Below are 17,122 nucleotides of genomic sequence, written 5' to 3'. Positions count from 1 at the left end.
GGGGAGGAGGAGGAGGCAGAGTCAGGGCCAGGGGGAGCGGCTGATGGAAAGCTCCCCCAGAGGCGGAGCTGGGGGACGAGATGTTAAATAATTCAACAGGGGAGGTGACTGAGGTGGGTGGAGAAGTGGGAGGGACAATCTGGGGAGTGGAAGGGGTTTCGGGAAGAGGCTGGAAAGGGATTGTGGAAAGGAGCACATGTGTAGGGAAAAGCCATGCGGTCCCTGCCATCTTGTGTCCTTTGAGAAGAGGGGAAACCATTTTGTGAACTGTGGGATAAGGGGTTAGGAACAGAATCAGGGAGACTAAAGCTTACAGAATGTCTATGGGATGGGACTGTACATTGCAGGGAAACAGGGGAACTGGGAGAGTCCAGAGCAGTGCCAGCACTGTCCTAGTAAGGGTCCTGAGGGTTCTCAGAGGGGCCAGAGTCTGCCTGTGGACATAGCCAGAAGGCCTAAGAATCCCCAGTTTTTGGAAAGAGGGAGAGGAGAGAGGGGTAGGATTTTTAGAACTGGGGTTTGGTTTGTCAGCCCATGGCTGTGGCAGAGCTTCATAATTGTTTTTAATAATATCCCTAATATGCAGTGCCAAATAATTAAATTTGGACAAGGAAGGATCCCTCTGATTGAGGATTTCCCTTCCAACCTGATCCCAGAAGGGGACTTGGTATAATATGGTTGCAGAAGTATCTGGGAAGCTCTGTGACACCCACCGGACAAACCTTTGAACATCTCTGATTTTATTGCCCTTTGGAAGCAGTCAAACTGGCAGTGTCTGCCCACCAACAGCAGCTGCTCTGAGCTGGGAACACACCTGGTGCTGCTGATTTCCAAAGGCTTCTGTGTCCAGGAGAAATAAGGAAGGAGCAGATTGAAAGGTGCTGGCGCTGCTGCTGCTCTGTGCCAGAGAGCCCTGGCTGAGCAGGGCACGGCGCTGCAGGCTCTTTCTCCTGCCAGAGTTCTGGCATATAAAAAGATAAAGCAGAGGGAAGTAGCTGGGAAAGGTTTCATTTTGACCTTTATTACCTGCTCAACAGAAGTGGCCAAAATGAAAGTTACAGAGCAGGGCCTGATCCCTTCTCCTGCAGGAGGGGCCCTGTACTTTGTAGTATATTGCTGTGGGTAGATCATAAGATTTTGCCATTGATCCTGACATAGCATTTAGTGTTAAAAGTTGGAAAAAAGTCAGGGACAAGCTGTGGAAAGTCATCTGAGCGGGAGGTAAAAGTATTGTCAATCTAGTTGTTACTTGGAGATCGCCTTTTGAGGCATTAAAGGAATGGAAAACAGCGGGAACAAGCAGAGTACAACGTGGATGAAGATTTGGGGTTGATAAAGGACTCTGATGGGAGGGATGAGGGCTTTTGATGGGGGACTTGTTGAATACATCCTTGAAGAAGGTGCAGGTGCCCATGGAAGTTACCAGGCAGGCTAGCAAAGCTTCCAGGAAAGTTGCCAGAGCTTCTGCGCTGGATGCTGAAGCTTTTGGGAAAGCTGCTAAGGCTTCCAGGCAGGCTGCCAAAGTATCTCCTTCTCAGACTCCTAAGCCTCTTTATCTCACACCTGCACAGCAGCTTTCAGCGCTGCCTCTATACACTGCACCACTGCGCCAGTTAGCTGAAATGTCTTTAGCAGAGAGACAAACCCAGCTGTCTGCCCCCTGCTCCCCTCTGACGCTGTTGAGGCAGGATGGGAATGAATAGACTTTGTTCAGAAGGCTGAGACTATAACTGGTTTATTTCAAAATACATCGCTCTTTTATACAGAGCTTTGTGCAGTTTGTTCTTCTTCCAGGTACTCTCCTTCTGACCTAATGATGTTTCCGAAGCAGCAGCCTTCAGTACCGAGGCCTGTGTCAGGCCCAAGTGGATTTGGTTAAGTTTCTAGCTCGTGTCTTCAGCGTGGAGTCCAAGGACAGCAGGAAAAGCAGGGCAAGCAACACTTTACCGAGTGAGGAGGCTGAGGCCCGAGATGACCCTCGCCACAGCTCCGTTTCACACCATGCCATGAAAGCAGGTAATTCATGACGGGACAGGGAGCAGGGCCGCGTTCTGCCCGCAGCCACACGCGCAGCGCGCTCCTCGGGCAGCCGTGCCCCCCGAGCGGCGGGACCAGCGCCAATTTCCTCCCGCCGGGGCCGGCTCGGCTGCGGGCGGCTCCAGCCGGCCCCGCCCCGCCCCGGCGGCGCCCTCGGGCCGAGCGGCTGCGGCCCCGGGTCCGGGCGGTGTCGGGGCCGTGCGGGGCCGCGCGGGGCCGTGTCGGGGCCATGTCGCGACACGGGCGGGTCCCGCGGCGGCAGCCCGGCGGGGCTGCGGGGGACGGGGCTGCCGCCGCCGCGGTGCGCGCCCGGGCCGAGCCCCTCGGGGCCGCCGGCGTGGACGAGGTGGTGGCAATAGCGGCGCAGCTGGCCCTGGAGCGGTTCCGGAGCGGGGACGAGGCGGGTGCGCGGCACGGCCCGGCCCGGGGCAGCTGCGGGTGTGGGGAGGGCGCTGGCAGCGGGTCAGGGAGGGGATCCTGCCCCTCTGCCCGGCCCTGGTGAGGCACGGCTGGGGTGCTGTGTCCATCTCTGGGCTCCCCAGCACGGAGACAGGGAGCTGATAGAGCGGGTCCGGCAGAGACCACTGAGATGAGAGGTCTCGCATCAGGAGAGCTGTGGGAGTTGGTCCTGTTTGGCCCAGAGGAGACTGAGAGGGGATCTCACTAATGCATATGAATATCTCCAAGATGAGTCCCAGGAAGGCGGTGCAGGCTTTTTGGTGACAGGACAAGGAGCAATGGCCATAAATTCAAAGAGAAGAAGTTCCACCTGAACTTGAGGGAGAACTTCTTTCCTTTGAGAGTGGCAGAGCACTGAAACTGCTGCCCAGGGAAAGCGTTGAATTTCCCCCTCTGGACACATCCCAAACCCTAGATGTGTTCCTGTGTCACCTGCTCCAGGTGACCCTGCAGGGGGGTTGCACTGGGTGGTCTCCCTTCCAATCCTAACAATTCTGTGTTCTGTAACGTTGAGATGTCAAGATTGCTGCCTGTTGCATTGTTACTGTCTTTTCATTCTTATTTATCATTCTAGAGATGGAATTTCCTTCTAGTTTCACTAGTACTGAAAGAACATTTGTTCACCGGCTCTGTCAGTCTCTTGGACTGGTATCTAAAAGCAAGGGGTGAGTCGGGGTACAGTTTTCAGTTCTTTGGTGCAGACAGATAGAATTTCAAGACTAATGATAACCTGATTGATGTTTTCAACATACCCAACTGTGTTGCAAGGAAGAGTATTAGAGAAAAAAGTGTAAAAGTAGCTACAGAAATGAGCATCTTTGTTCATTGCTGTATGCATGCTTGGAAAAGCTTGTGACATGCATTTTGGGACAGCTTGATTTTATACTTTGTGGATTTAATGGCTCCATTAAAAAAGGTTCTCACTGTGATTTCTGTTTTTTTTTTCTAAAGATTTTGCTTAGCATCTCATACCCTGACAGATAAAAGTTAACCTAGAGTAGGTTCCTTTTTCCTAAAATAAGTTTTCCCTCCCCCCTGACAGAAAAGGAGCCAATTGATACCTGACTGTAAGGAAGAAGGATGTGTCAGAGGCACACTCAGTCATGACTTGTGACTTGGCTCTCTGTACGAAACACGCCGTCCGGAGCCTAATTCAGCGCTTTCCCGTCACAAATAAGGAACGCGCGGAGCTCCTGCCAAGGACAGAGCGAGGAAGTGCCTGTGCTGTTGAATCTGGTACATTCAGCATGTGTTCTGATTTGGACTTGTCCATTGACACCACTCGAAACCACCTGCAACCCAGTGACAAAACAAACCTCTCTGTCCCCTCTGGTGTCCTAACAGACACCTTCGAACAAATGCATTAATTTTCCTTACTTTTAAGGTCTTTTATAACTGGTGCTGTGAGGAACTTGGGAAGTCATATCATGCACATTGAGATGTCCACCTTGTGTTGTGTTAATTTAGAATCTTTGAGCCAGTTCCAGCCAAATCTTTTTTGGAAGCACATTTTGAAATGTGGCTTCACAGAAGTAACTGTGAGGTGGGGTTGAAGAGTCAGTGTTACTGTGATGCCATAAGAACGCCTATATGAGAAAATGAGGTTGTCTGTTCTGCTTATAGAAATTAGTGTCCTTGATAAATGAAGAATTTCAGTTTTTATTTCTTCATCTCTACAAAATAGATTTGGTCCTTAAGAGACTACTGTCCAGACTTGATTTCTTGAATATGGAAGAGTTCACTGAGAGACAAACTTCTGTTGAAATCTTGTTTTTTTATTTTTAAAGCAAGGTTTTCATCTAGATTATTGCTTTAGCAGCTACAAGTGGAAGAATTGCACTGTGTTTCTGTGTGCAGAGATGGGTGTAGTGAACAGAAAACATTTGTACCAGTATGCCTTGTTTAATTGCATGTTTTTGATACGTGGTGTCTCTTCTTGACGTGCTTTCTTTGCTGTTAATTCCAATTGTTTTTGTTGTTTAATGGGATTGTTATATGAACAGAGGGAAGCTGTAATAAAAGTACTGAAATGCAATGTCTTAGGAGTGTAAGGGATAAGTTAATGAACAGTCTAATATTTGCCTTTCTCTGCATCTCAAGAATGTATTTTTAGTTCTCCTGATTTCTTAGTCTGTCTTGGTACAACAGAGCTTGAAATTTAGTATATGAATCTGTTAATGGCATTACATAATATACATATTATACATATGTATAACTGAGTTTACAGCAAGCTACAGCAAGAATAATTCTCAAGGAATTATAGAGTAGCACTTGCAATGATGGATGTGAAGTAGCTCCCTCAGAAGATGTGCCCGTTTTTTGGCTACTTAGGCACTGCTTTCTAACACATCGCACTGCTGCGTGGGGGCCAGGGCTCTTGATACAGCATGCTTGCATTGGTATGATTTCAGGCAAACGTGTGGAATAGCTTAAAGGTTTGACTCTGTCAGCGTGTATTTCTAGAGGGAACTGCAGGTGTGAAATGTGGGCACAGATACAAAGGCCACCAAAATACACCAGGCTGGTCTGGTTTAGTTTGTTTCTCCTTTTGCTCTTTGTAGGCTATTTTGACTTGGAGCAATGCTCTGGAAGAGTCTGGTTTTCTTCAAAATACCTATGAAAGTAATAACTGTTTTGACAAAATATCTATTCCAAGCACTGCAGGACATGCTATAAATATGACATCTAAATGTGTGATGGGTTTGTCACTTTACCCAGAGGGATGCATAAAAAGCCAGCAATGTTAATTTTTAAGTACAATTTTTGAGCAGTGTTTTTGTGACCTTCCTCTGTGTCTGCATAAATAAACTTTTAACTTGTCTTCACAGAAAAGAAAGAAGTAAACAAAATAAGTGGTCGACTTAATGATGGTATCCCCCAGGTCCCAGGGAAAAGAGGGGAATCAGAGTTTGATTCCTTCAGGCAGTCACTACCAGTTCTTGAAAAAGAGAAAGAAATTGTCCAAACCATAAAGGACAATAAAATTGTTTTGATTATAGGAGAGACTGGATGGGGAAAAACGACGCAGGTATGTTGCTTCAATGAAATAAAAACTATAACAGTATTTATTCTAAACTAATGCCAATTGTGTAACAGTTGTGATATGGGGTATTTTGATGCTATTTTAAGGCTTTCCTTTTCCTGTGTGATTGAAAATGTTGTTCCAGTTTATTTTCTTGCTTTTGAAACACTAAGCCTCCAGATAGGTACTAGAAGCATAAATGATTCCTTAGAATTTTATGGTAGATACCATTTTCTCATTAAAATAATACAAAACATTGAAGGGAAAGTAGCTGTGATGTTTGTAGAACTCTTTTTCTTCTAAGGCTAGTTCTGTTCTTAGTATCCAGAGTAATCTATTTTTTTGTGTTAAAATGTGAGATTATCTACAGGGCTTTGGTTTTTTTTAGATTTCTCTGAAGCAGGAGGGAGGCACTGTAAGGTTTTTCTTTTAAAAAAACCTAAATAGGTTATACTTAGGAATTTATTTTCTGCTGATTCAGATATGCTTGCTGTGATAATTGTAATGAAAAGTCTTTTGCAGTGTGCAATATTGATGTGCAGTTAATGGTTTCCCTGTGCTAACAAAGCTGTGACTTTCTCAAAGAGCAAATTTGAACCACTTCTTTACAGATCCCTCAATTTATCCTTGATGACTGCTACAAGAATGGAACTCCCTGTCGTGTGTTTTGTACTCAGCCAAGACGTTTAGCAGCTGTTGCAGTGGCTGAAAGAGTGGCAGCAGAAAGAAGAGAGAAGATTGGCCAGACAATTGGTTACCAGATCCGGTTCGAGAGCAGGTACCAATGGTACTTCTAAGTGTCGGTTGATCTTGTGTTGGTCTTGTGAATCTTGTGTACATTGAAACCGCAGTATGTTTGTGTTGCAGCCTCACAGGTGGGATACGTTACTGCAGGTAAGGAATACGTAAGAGTGAAAAGGATGGCTTTCTTCCTGTGTTTTGCAGTTTCATGTAGAAGGTTGTCTTACAGAACTGAATCTCAGGTATTTTCTGTTGATTTCTTCTGCGGAGTGTAGGCATGGAAATCCTTGTCTGATTTTCAGATCAAGTCTACACTTTCTTCTTTTTTTTTCCCCCCTCTCTGCTTTTAACATGTGTGGATCCAAAAGGTCTGCAAACTTTGAAGGGAGGTGTGAAAACCAGCATGCTGTAAGTAATGTTATGTAGTGAGAGTTGATAGGAGCCATAAAAGGGAAAACAAAACAATTGGAATGTGACTGATGAAGCTGAGCATTATTTATCAGTCTAGTCTGGATTAAATGTACTCTTCTTCAGCTTCTGTGTTTAAAACATGAAGTGATGTAAAAGTAAGAGATTTCAGTATCACTTGATGAGTTTGTCTGTAAAGCAGAGCATGAATGGATTGGTTGGGGTTTTTACATCTTTGCACCATGTAGCAAAATGACATTTCAGGGAAGGGCCAGCAGTTGAGATATGAGTGACCAGAAGATGGCCAAAGGTTGTGTTGCTTGAGTGAACAAAGATAACACATAGCTGGTTAAAATGAAAGCACTTGAACAATGAAGCCACAATAAGAATTCAAATATGTGTATGAAAGCTCACAAGGATATTAAGAGATTAGAAGAGCTGGTGAAAATATGTCACAAATAAGCTGGATGATTAATAAATGGAAGTACTATGCTGGCAGAAGAAGAGCAAAGTCAGGTGAAAATGGTAGAATTACTGGAAGCAGTGCAGAAAATCCAGCTTGAGAAAAATCAATACAATTACTCCAGGGAAACACTGAAAGGGAGAGATAACAATATTTTGAGCTGTGGACAAAAGAAATTTGGAGTGGAGATGTTTAGAGAGGTTTGCTTAACTGTCTTCCAGAGAAAAGCGGTAGAGTACAGTACAGAGGAACTTTTCAGCTCTTTTAGGATGGCAGTAGCAGAGGGAGTAGTGAGAATTGCTGTTTTTATTGGGACAGCTAACTGTGTCCCAGGTATAGAATTGTAACATTTCAGTATTTTCACCTCCTGAAAAACCAGAGGATCAAGCAGATGACCCTGTGATTTAGTCAGCTGTAATGAGTTGTGTCTTCAAGGCAAGGCTTTGGGAGCTGTGGGGAGGCTTCTGTGAGGAGGTGCCAGAAGCCTCTCCCGTGTGTGACAGAGCCGGTGCCAGCCAAGACAGACCTGCCTCTGGCCAAGGCTGAGCCTATCTGCGATGGTGACAGTGCCTCTGGGACAGTGGGGAATGGGGAGGAAAACCTGCACAACAGAGGCAGCAGTTCAGGAAGAGCGGTGAAAGCATGTGAGAGAAGCAGCTCTGCACACAGGAAGGTCAGTGCAGGAGGGGAGGAGATCCTCCAGGTGCCAGGGCAGCCCATGGTGCAGCCCATGGTGAGGCAGCTGTGGCCCAGCAGGCCGTGGAGGTCCGCGGTGCAGCAGGGATCCTCCTGTGAAGGATTCTGTGTTGGAGCAGGTAGATGCTTGAAGGAGACTGTGATCCTCTGGGAAGTCTGTGCTGAAACAGGCTCCTGGCAGAAGCTGTGGCCCCGGGGAGGGAGCCACACAGAAGCAGGTTTGCTGTCAGGATTGTGACCCTGTGGGGTCCCACACTGGAGCAAGCTGTTCCTGAAGCACTGCACCCTGTGGAAAAGGACCTGTGCTGCAGCAGTTCCTGGAGAACTGCAGACCATGGGAAGGACCCATATTGGAGAAGCTCGTGGAGAGCCCACTTTCCCGTGGGAGAGACCCACGTTCTCCTTGTCTTTCTCTGGAGCCTGGGAGTCTTTTTGTTGTGTTTCCTCTCCCTGCCCATGGAGAGGACAGATAGAGTGGCTTGGGTAGGCACCTGGCGTCCAGACAGGCTCATCCCACCACGTGTAGACAAGTACAAAGGCTATATCCAAGCACAGGCTGAGGAATTGGAACCTGGTTTTCCACATGGAATTTTCTAGTAAAATGAATGACGTGCAGGCTTTCTTCACAGTTTACTTTTACTTCCTTATTTATTAAAATTGAATCTTATTCTTCCAATTAGTCCGTTGTCCAGAGTTTTGGGGCGCCAAGCACTACAAATTGTTAGGAAATGTCTGGGAAAAGGCACAGTTTAAAAACAAGTGGTGCGCATGAATCTTTTGAGGAGAGAACCATAATATCTCTTCTGGTCAGCAGCTGCTTTAATTTTTTGATCCATGGAAAGCTTTAAATGGTGCAAACCCCTGAGTTGTCTCTGTGATGTGATCCATAGGGTTTCTCCAAAGACGCTGGTAACATTCTGCACTAATGACATGCTCCTTGGCACGCTGATGGCAGGAGACAGCACTCTCTCCACCGTGACCCATGTTATTGTGGTGAGCATCCTGTGGTCTTTCATGTGGGGTGGAGCAATATGTATTGCTTTGGAAAATGAGGTCCTCATTTGTTTTACTTAAATTTGCGGAGCACTGTAGGTGTTTTTGTTTGGTAGAATCTGAATCAACTTTAAAGACTTCAAAGAGTAGAATGCATGTTTTGTGCAGTTTGGTGTTTTTCTGTGTGTTTGCGTTTTTCCTGTAAAAATATCTTATTTTCATGCCAATGATTAAGTGTGGAATCAGGAGGAGTGGAGAAGGACAGAAGTGTAAATTTTTCTGAACTTCTGTGGTCAGCAGAAAATCCATAGGGAGGCTTACCTTGATGTGGCTCAATGTGATTGTGTCAGAATTTCTCTTACCATTTGTTTTAGCAATACAGGTTTTCAGTCCATTTGTTTGCCCAGAGTTTTCTAGGTAATGTGGAGTCTAATTGCTAGCAAATTATTCAGATTGTTCATTTGTGACTATGTCAATATTCCTGTGATGGAATTGAATAGGTAAAGGGAACTAGAATGTTTTTGGCAAGATTTAAGTACTGAAGATGAAAAGGTAAGTTTAGGTGCCTGCCTGTTTATCAAAGTTAAAAAAGCAGGAGAATGATCTATACATTCTTGATGTCAGCCTACAAACTTTGTATTTTGAGTCCTTGTTTCCTTCATTCATAATATAAATCAAAACAGAAGAATGAAAAAGATGATTAATCAGTTATGTGCCTTAACCTACAGGCTTTGTGTATGACTTGTCTAATCAATGTGTCTGTTTTTCTGATTCTGTGGTGTCATACATTTCTTTAAATGCTTATCAGTGGTGAAGTGAGAATTTATTAAAATAAGATTTGTAGTTTGTGGTGTTTTCTTGAAATTTGGCTTCAAATACAAAATCAGAGAGGTTTCAGATACTCACTTCAGCCTCTAAAGTTAAAGTGTTTACAGCTTCAGTGTTGCAAGGCACTCAGTGTGGATAAAAACTTTTTGAGGCATTTTTGTTTCTTTATGGATAGTTTTTTTTAAAAAAACCTATTACTTAAACTAGACTCACACATTTTAAGGCCTCTGTAATGTGCCACCAAAACATGTATTTTTTTTTTAGAGAAGTTTGTTTTTGTCAGAAGTTGTGATCCTGAATCTGTGATGGTTTTTCATCTCTTTTTTTTTTCCCCTTTTGTTACAGGATGAAGTACATGAGAGGGATAGGTTCAGCGACTTCTTGCTAATAAAACTGAGAGATGTGCTGCAAAACCAGAATAAAACTAATTCTCTCTAGTGCTGCTCTAGACGCAAATCTCTTTATTAGGTATTTTGGAAGCTGCCCAGTAATACATAGTAAGTCTTGATCTTAACTCTTAAGTCTGAGTATACCTGCCCTGAGACTCACAGATCTTACTAAACTGTAGCAAATTATTCTGAGGAAAGGCACATGATTAATACACTGAGAATTACAGGAATCCTTGTTCTTTCTGTTTGCAGGTTTCTTGTTTCTTGACTGTTTGCACCTCATTCAAAGTGAAGTGTTCTAGTCCCTGGGAGTTCTGTAAATGCAGGTACATCCTGCCCCCCTCCACTCTTAATTGAAGAAGTAGGAAGAGGTTATTGAAATTCTGTCTTCATGCTGATACAGGACTTAGGAGCTACATGAGTGTGATATATATCAGTGCATTCCAGTAGGATCTTACTCTTCAGGCTTTGTGAAGGTTGTTACTGGTTACTGGATAGAACACAGATAACTGTACAAGTTCGGTTCAGAAATACAGGCTTAGGCAGATTGGGTTTCACATGAAAAAAGAATCACATGACTCTCTGATTTAAGGAAAATTAGTAGTTGTTCATCTGGGTAAATATTCAGAAAAGACATCCAGTTTCGCTTAGTTTGTTTGCAGACTCAGTTACCTGCAGTTAGACTACATTCAAATGCAAAGAAAAGTTACCATTATTTGCTGGTTTAATTTCATTTGACTGATCTTTAGTAAAAGCAAAATGTAAATGCGTGGGAGATGGGGGGTTTTTGTGGGTTTGTGGTTTTTGCCCCACCCTCCTGGTTTGCAGGTTTTCTGCATGGGTGACCTCCTCTGGCACCTTGCAATCCTCTTACTTTTTCAACAGTAATGTCCAACTTTAATGTGTTTTGAAAAGTAGCTTTTAAGAGAAATGCTTTATCTGACAATCAGGTAGACTCTCTGCATGTCAGCCTTTTTTAAAAAAATCTCAACGGTTTTAGGAAATGGGATTGCTTACTGGTTTATTTTAGCAAATGTTTGTGAGGAGGAAACCTTTTTTTCCTTCCTTTTTTTGCAGATGGAAGTGTTTAGTTCTCAGTTTTGAATTTCCGCCCAGTTGAATAAGGTTTGCAGCTTGTTGGAGACAGGAATCTGGAAATTACACGTGATTTCATGTGCTCTGAATTTTTTTTACAAGGGAGTGCCTCAGTTGTGATTGTTGTATGACTTTCCAGTTTAGTCTTTTTGCAGCTTCCTGTTCTTTCAGATCGGTCAATTTGTGTTGGAAAATCTGCTGGCAATCTCTCCCAATCTCTCCAGTTTACCACAGTGTTTGTGCTGGTTATGTAACAGGCCAATAACAATACAAAAGATGTTTTTTTCCCGTTTGTTTTTTTGAGGTTTTTTTTTGGTTAATTTAAGAATAAAAAGAAGTGGCTTTGTCTGTTAATGTAATATACAAGGTTTGAGTCTCCTTCAGCAATACAAAATCCTGACCACAGAAACCACATTTGGTAGCTGTGGATCGCTGTAGTACACAGAGTTTGTGATCAGTGTTGGAAGGCTTCCTCTGTGACAGCTTCTAAAAGTATGGGAATTGTGGATTGTTCTTTCTGAAGGAAAATCCTGAGTGTTCCTGAGTCAGGTTAAGGAAGAAGAAATCAAAATGTAGAGATTTTAATCTCCATGCAAAAAGCATCCTGCAATGTCGACAGATAAGGTCTAGAAAACAGTCCTGTTGAAAAAGAAATCGGGATAAATTATCAGAAGGTAAAGGCCGCTGGGGTGTCTCATCTGTCCAGAAGTATTCAGTAAAGAAAGCTCAGCTTTGCTGAATTAGTTGAGGACATGGAGATAAGGCTGCCTTCTCACATGATTCTCATGAAAAGAAAGTAGTTCAGTACAAAGATGTACTGTCTCTGTGTGGAACCTTGCAAAAAGCTGTATTAATTGCTTATTAATGAATTACATTTTTAATCCAGATGGCAGACTTACATGGCAAGTTCTTGTTTGTAAGCCTAAACAAAAACGGCTGTTTTCTTTTTCTCATTTTAAAAAAATTGTAGTTAATAACTGTCAATCTTATGAACATCTCCTGCTGGAGCACTTCATAAAATTGAAGAGGTTGAGGCGAAACAAGGTGGCATTTGATTTTGGAAATGTTTTATTTTGTACAGTTTTGAGAAAAATGAACTCCAGTGAAGGTAGTTTATTTAAAAATTAATTCTGTAAGTGAAGCTGGTGAATAGATGATCTTTTACAGATTTTTTTATTTTATTCCAAGGGAGACCTTTTGAAGTTAAAGAGATGTTTCTGGAGGACATTTTACGAAGCACTGGGTATACAAACAAAGAGATGGTGAAGTACAACGAAAAGAAGCAGCAAGGTCAGTGGACTTGTTAATTCTAAGGGTTGGCAATGAGAATCATTGATTGAACAAACAATTAACAGGATTATTTTCTGTTGAAATTCCAGAGTCAGGAGATTAAATGAGTGTGATCAGATGACAACAAGTACCTTTAAGCTCTCAATATTTACATTATGGAAATAGTTTATGCAATTAAAGAAAAAAAAATCACTTTGATTCAGTGGTTGCATTCTGTTTTCACTCAGTTGATAAATGTCATCTTTTTCTAATTATTATGCTGTAGAGTTATATATAACTGGGGGCTCTGCCCACATGAATACTAAAGAAGCATAGGATGCTCTGTACCTTTGGGTGCAAATTAAAGTGCAGCTATTAAAGCAGGCATGATTTTGTACATCTTGCACTAAATGGACAAGGTATTCCCTTCAGTAACATTTTTCACTGCTTTCTTCAGGCATGGATGTATTTTTTTAAGTGTTAACACTCTTGAGCTAAACATCATTGGTTTTAAGTTGATTAAGTAGATACTGCTTCAGAAGTTTTCCTGGCAACTGAAAGTAATGATCCCAGTGATTATTTAAAGAAAAAGTAAAAAATGCAAACCCCAAAGCTATAACATTCAATATCCAGTCCTAACTGGGTATTGATCACAGTGCTCATCTCTGATCACTGGGGTCAGAAAAGTTCAGTTAGGACACTGGTGTTTGCTGATGTTTCTTCCACTAGTGTAGAAAAGTAAGTTGTTACATGCAGGGACTGTATCACTTGTCTTCAGAATTCCATTTGTGGAAAAAGATCTGGTCTGAGGTTGTGTGGAAGGTGATTACTTACGGGAGATACTTTGAATGCAGTAGTTTGGAATAATGGAGGTTTGGGGGATTAAACACCAAAGTGTTGGGTTTTACCTTGTTTTTATAGCCCTTGTTTGCAGTGGTGCACTTTGGGTACCCTTAAACATGTCATTTATGTTGGACTGGTAGTAGCATTCTAGACTAAATAAAAGAGGTTGAATAGGTAAAACTTGGTAAAACCTGCTGTAACTAACTTTTTTAGTAGAAAACAATGGATAATAAATATGACTCTAAAACTTTCTTGGGGAATACTTTGCATTCTAGAAGAGAAACAGAAGAACACTCTTGATGAGTGGTGTTCAGCTCAAGATAACACTAACAAAGGGACATCTCGGAGACAAAAATCGGTTCCAAGGACAAATGAGGAATACAAACGGTTGGATGATGGTGGTGACACAGTATTTAATCAACTGGTAAGTTTTTTCTTTTGTCAGAAGAGATGTTACAGGTGTTTATATTTGTGTTGTATTACTAGCCATTTAAAATCTGTTTTCTAAAGTTCTGTCGAGTCTTTCAGGACATTAACGTATTTTAAAGATTACCTGATGAGGATGAATGGCTCTAGCTGAAGTGTGCTCTTCAGTTCGGGTGGTTGCACACAGCTTTTCCTCAGATCAAATGGCTCGACTGCCATTGTGTTCGTACTTGCGTATGACAAAATCAATGCATGAACCGATGCCTGAGTGCTGGGTTTCTGTTGCTGCTGGGAAAAATAACCATTCCAATTCTTTGTGGGTAATGTATGAGAATAAAGACAACTCTTGGAAAAGATTAAGCTTTCAATATTGTTTTTTATTTTCAGACTGAAAAAGATGTGAATTGCCTTGAACCGTGGATAGTAAAAGAAATGGATTCCTGTCTTTCTGACATCTGGTTGCATGAAGATACTGATTCGTTTGCTCAGCTGTTAAATCTTATTTTAACTGAAAATGTCAGTGGTAAGTTTCATGTGTTATTACATAAGAAAAAAGCAACCTCAGACGTACTTAGATTTTTATGGCTACTTTTATCTCCAGTTTCAAATGGTGTTACCTTTGCATTCTGATGCCGACTGAAAAAATTATAGGGCTAGCAAAAATAATGAGTTGTTTAGTTAGTTGTTGTTTTGAAGTATTGACAGAAGTGTGTTTCTAAAACAGTGTAGAATTCATATGAACTAACTTCAGAGATAAAGTGAGGAAACAAATTCTCTTTGGACTGGAATTTGAAAGCAGTATTTGTACTGTATTTAGATGAAAAAATAACATTTCTACTGGGTTTGCTGGATTTTTTTTTTTTTTTTTACTTCTCAGTTGATTATAGGCACAGTGAAACTGGTGCGACTGCTCTGATGATTTCTTCAGGGGGAGGCTTTTTGAGTCAAGTAGAACAGTTGATCAGCATGGGAGCAAGTATCCACTGCAAATCATCTAATGGCTGGTAAAAACAGAGAAACCAAAAGATAGATTTATTTGTCAATGTAGGAGAGAGAAAGAAAATTCTTTAACATCTAAATTAATTTGCTAACTTATCACACTGCTGTAAGAACTATACATTTTGACAGCCTCAACAATTTCTAACTCCTCATAATCACATTGTTTTCTGTAAATTCTAAATTGAATTCTTAATTACATGGTCTTGATGATGAGCTATAAACTTTGTTTCAGTAGGTCTTATGTAAGATACTGGTTAGTAGAACAACTGTAATCTACTGAATTGGACCAAAATATTTGGCAATTCTAGTTTCATGGAGCTACACATATCAGAAGATCTTTCTGTTATGTTTCTAAATATATCGTAGCATGTAAAAATATTTGTGAATCTGTAGAAACTCAGGCTTTGTGGTCATGGAGTATGTCTTCATGTAAACAGGGAAGTACAGTAAATAATTGTAGTATGGAATGATAAGAATTAGGATTCCAGGGGTCTGATATTTGGTACTAACATTTGAATAACTTGGGGAAGAAATGCAGTTTAAAGATAAAACAGTGAACTGCATAGTGAGGAGACAGCTTCTGAAAGACATGAAATAGCCAGATGTTATGCCTGGGGTGTGACTTTTTGAGATGACTTCAAGGATACTGCAAACAGGCAGGTCTGATCTCTGCACCATTTTTAAAGGAATGGCACCTTCTTCCTCCTCACTTCCTCGTGCATGTTTGCTCCTGTGTAAAACTGACATTCTGTTGTGGTAAAGAACTGTAGTCACCTAAAAGTCAGCTGTTAGCACCTATTCAAGCACTTTCAAATGGGAAGTTGCAGATCCAGCAATAACAGTACCGATGTCAATACAGAAATGGGTACAAAAGTCTGATGTCAATTGCCTCTCTTGATGTGCTCTTCATATGCATCTTTTGAAGTGAAAAGTCTAATAAAAATACTTGTGCAACTATTTCAGGATGGCTGTGGACTGGGCTAGGCACTTTGGACAGACAGAGGTTGTTCATCTGTTGGAATCCTACAGGTAAGCTGTAACTGTTTTGCAGAATGAGTTGTATATGATATACAAAGAGTTGTGATGGGAAATTTGAGATTTGTGTTCTAATCAGAACAGGTTTTAGCTTTTCATGCTCTAAAATCTGGACTTAATAGCAATACCTTTTTTTAAGAATAGGAATATTTAAAAAAATAAACAGCAAAAGAGTTTGTACTCAATAGCATATTGTTTATGTTTACACAACTTGCTAATTCTATACTATGTACCATTTTACTTTCACATGCTTATTTTGGAAACAAATCTGTAATGTGTTTTTATTAATATCTTTTATATGCAATAGGCATATTAAAAAGAATTTACAGAAGTAATGTGTACACTAGGCCATTCAAGAATGATTTTCTGATTCACTTACAGTTATCATACTTGAAGGTAGTGTTTTGTAAAGATTATCTCTACTATAATTTCTCTTAGTGTAGTTTCTGCTAGTGGGAAATTTTTGGAGAAGACGTATCTCTTAAATATTTTTACTTGAACAGATAAACGAGAAGTATCTTTATAGTTTCCTTTGCTTATGGTTGTGTTTCAATGAAGTTGAAGAAAACGAAAGTTAACACTAATAAATAAAGTGGCATCCTTCATTGGGTTAACATTGGAATCAGTAAACAGTAATAGTATGGTGATTCCCTTCTGCTACACTTAAACATCAGAATTCAAGACCAATAGTCATGTTGGTCTCAATCTAAGTTTGAATTGATGGCTCAATGCAAACCCTAAGGGGCAGCCTTGATTCTGGTGTATTTTCCTGTTACAGCGCTTCATTCGGATTTGGAAACATGGATGAAAATTCCCTGGTCCAAAAAAGTGCTAGTGACCTTAGTGCAGAGGACAGAGAGCTACTGACAGCTTACCATCACAGTTTTGATGATGAAAAAGTGGATCTGGATCTGATAATGCACTTACTTCACAGCATCTGTCATAGTTCTGATGCAGGTAGGTAAATACCTAACCAGTGGTTGTGGATTTGACTTCTGATAATCATGCTCTTTTTTCAGCAATCCACAAACGTTAAAACCTTCTGAGTGCTGTTTGACATGTATTTGAATTTTCTGTTTAACTTTGCAAACCCACTTCCTTTTTTAGGAGCAATTTTAATATTTCTTCCTGGGTATGATGAGGTAGTGAGCCTGAGGGACCGCATTGTTTTGGATGACAAGAGATTTTCTGATAATGCTCACAGGTAAAACCTTTAGTTACTGTGGCTTTTCATTGCTTCTTTTAAGGATCCTTAAAATGTCCCTTTTGTCTTGCATTAGATACCAAGTTTTCATGCTTCATTCAAGTATGCAGACTTTGGACCAGAAGAAAGTGCTTGAAAGTCCACCTTTTGGCATCCGCAAAATTGCAAGTATTAGAGGACTTTTTCCAATGCCACAATGACCTATTTTGCCATTG

General features: G+C 41.4%; 1 pseudogene; it reads left to right on the top strand.

The window, feature by feature from the left end:
• The first annotated feature begins 2,266 nt into the window (after positions 1-2,266).
• LOC144248354 (3'-5' RNA helicase YTHDC2-like) overlaps positions 2,267-17,122 on the top strand; it is an 87,748-nt pseudogene continuing 72,892 nt past the window's right edge.

Source organism: Lonchura striata, chromosome Z (genome assembly GCF_046129695.1).
Source record: "Lonchura striata isolate bLonStr1 chromosome Z, bLonStr1.mat, whole genome shotgun sequence".
Lineage (NCBI taxonomy): Eukaryota > Metazoa > Chordata > Aves > Passeriformes > Estrildidae > Lonchura > Lonchura striata.
The sequence above is the reverse complement of the archived record's forward strand: the minus strand, read 5'-3'. Positions and strand labels throughout refer to the sequence as shown.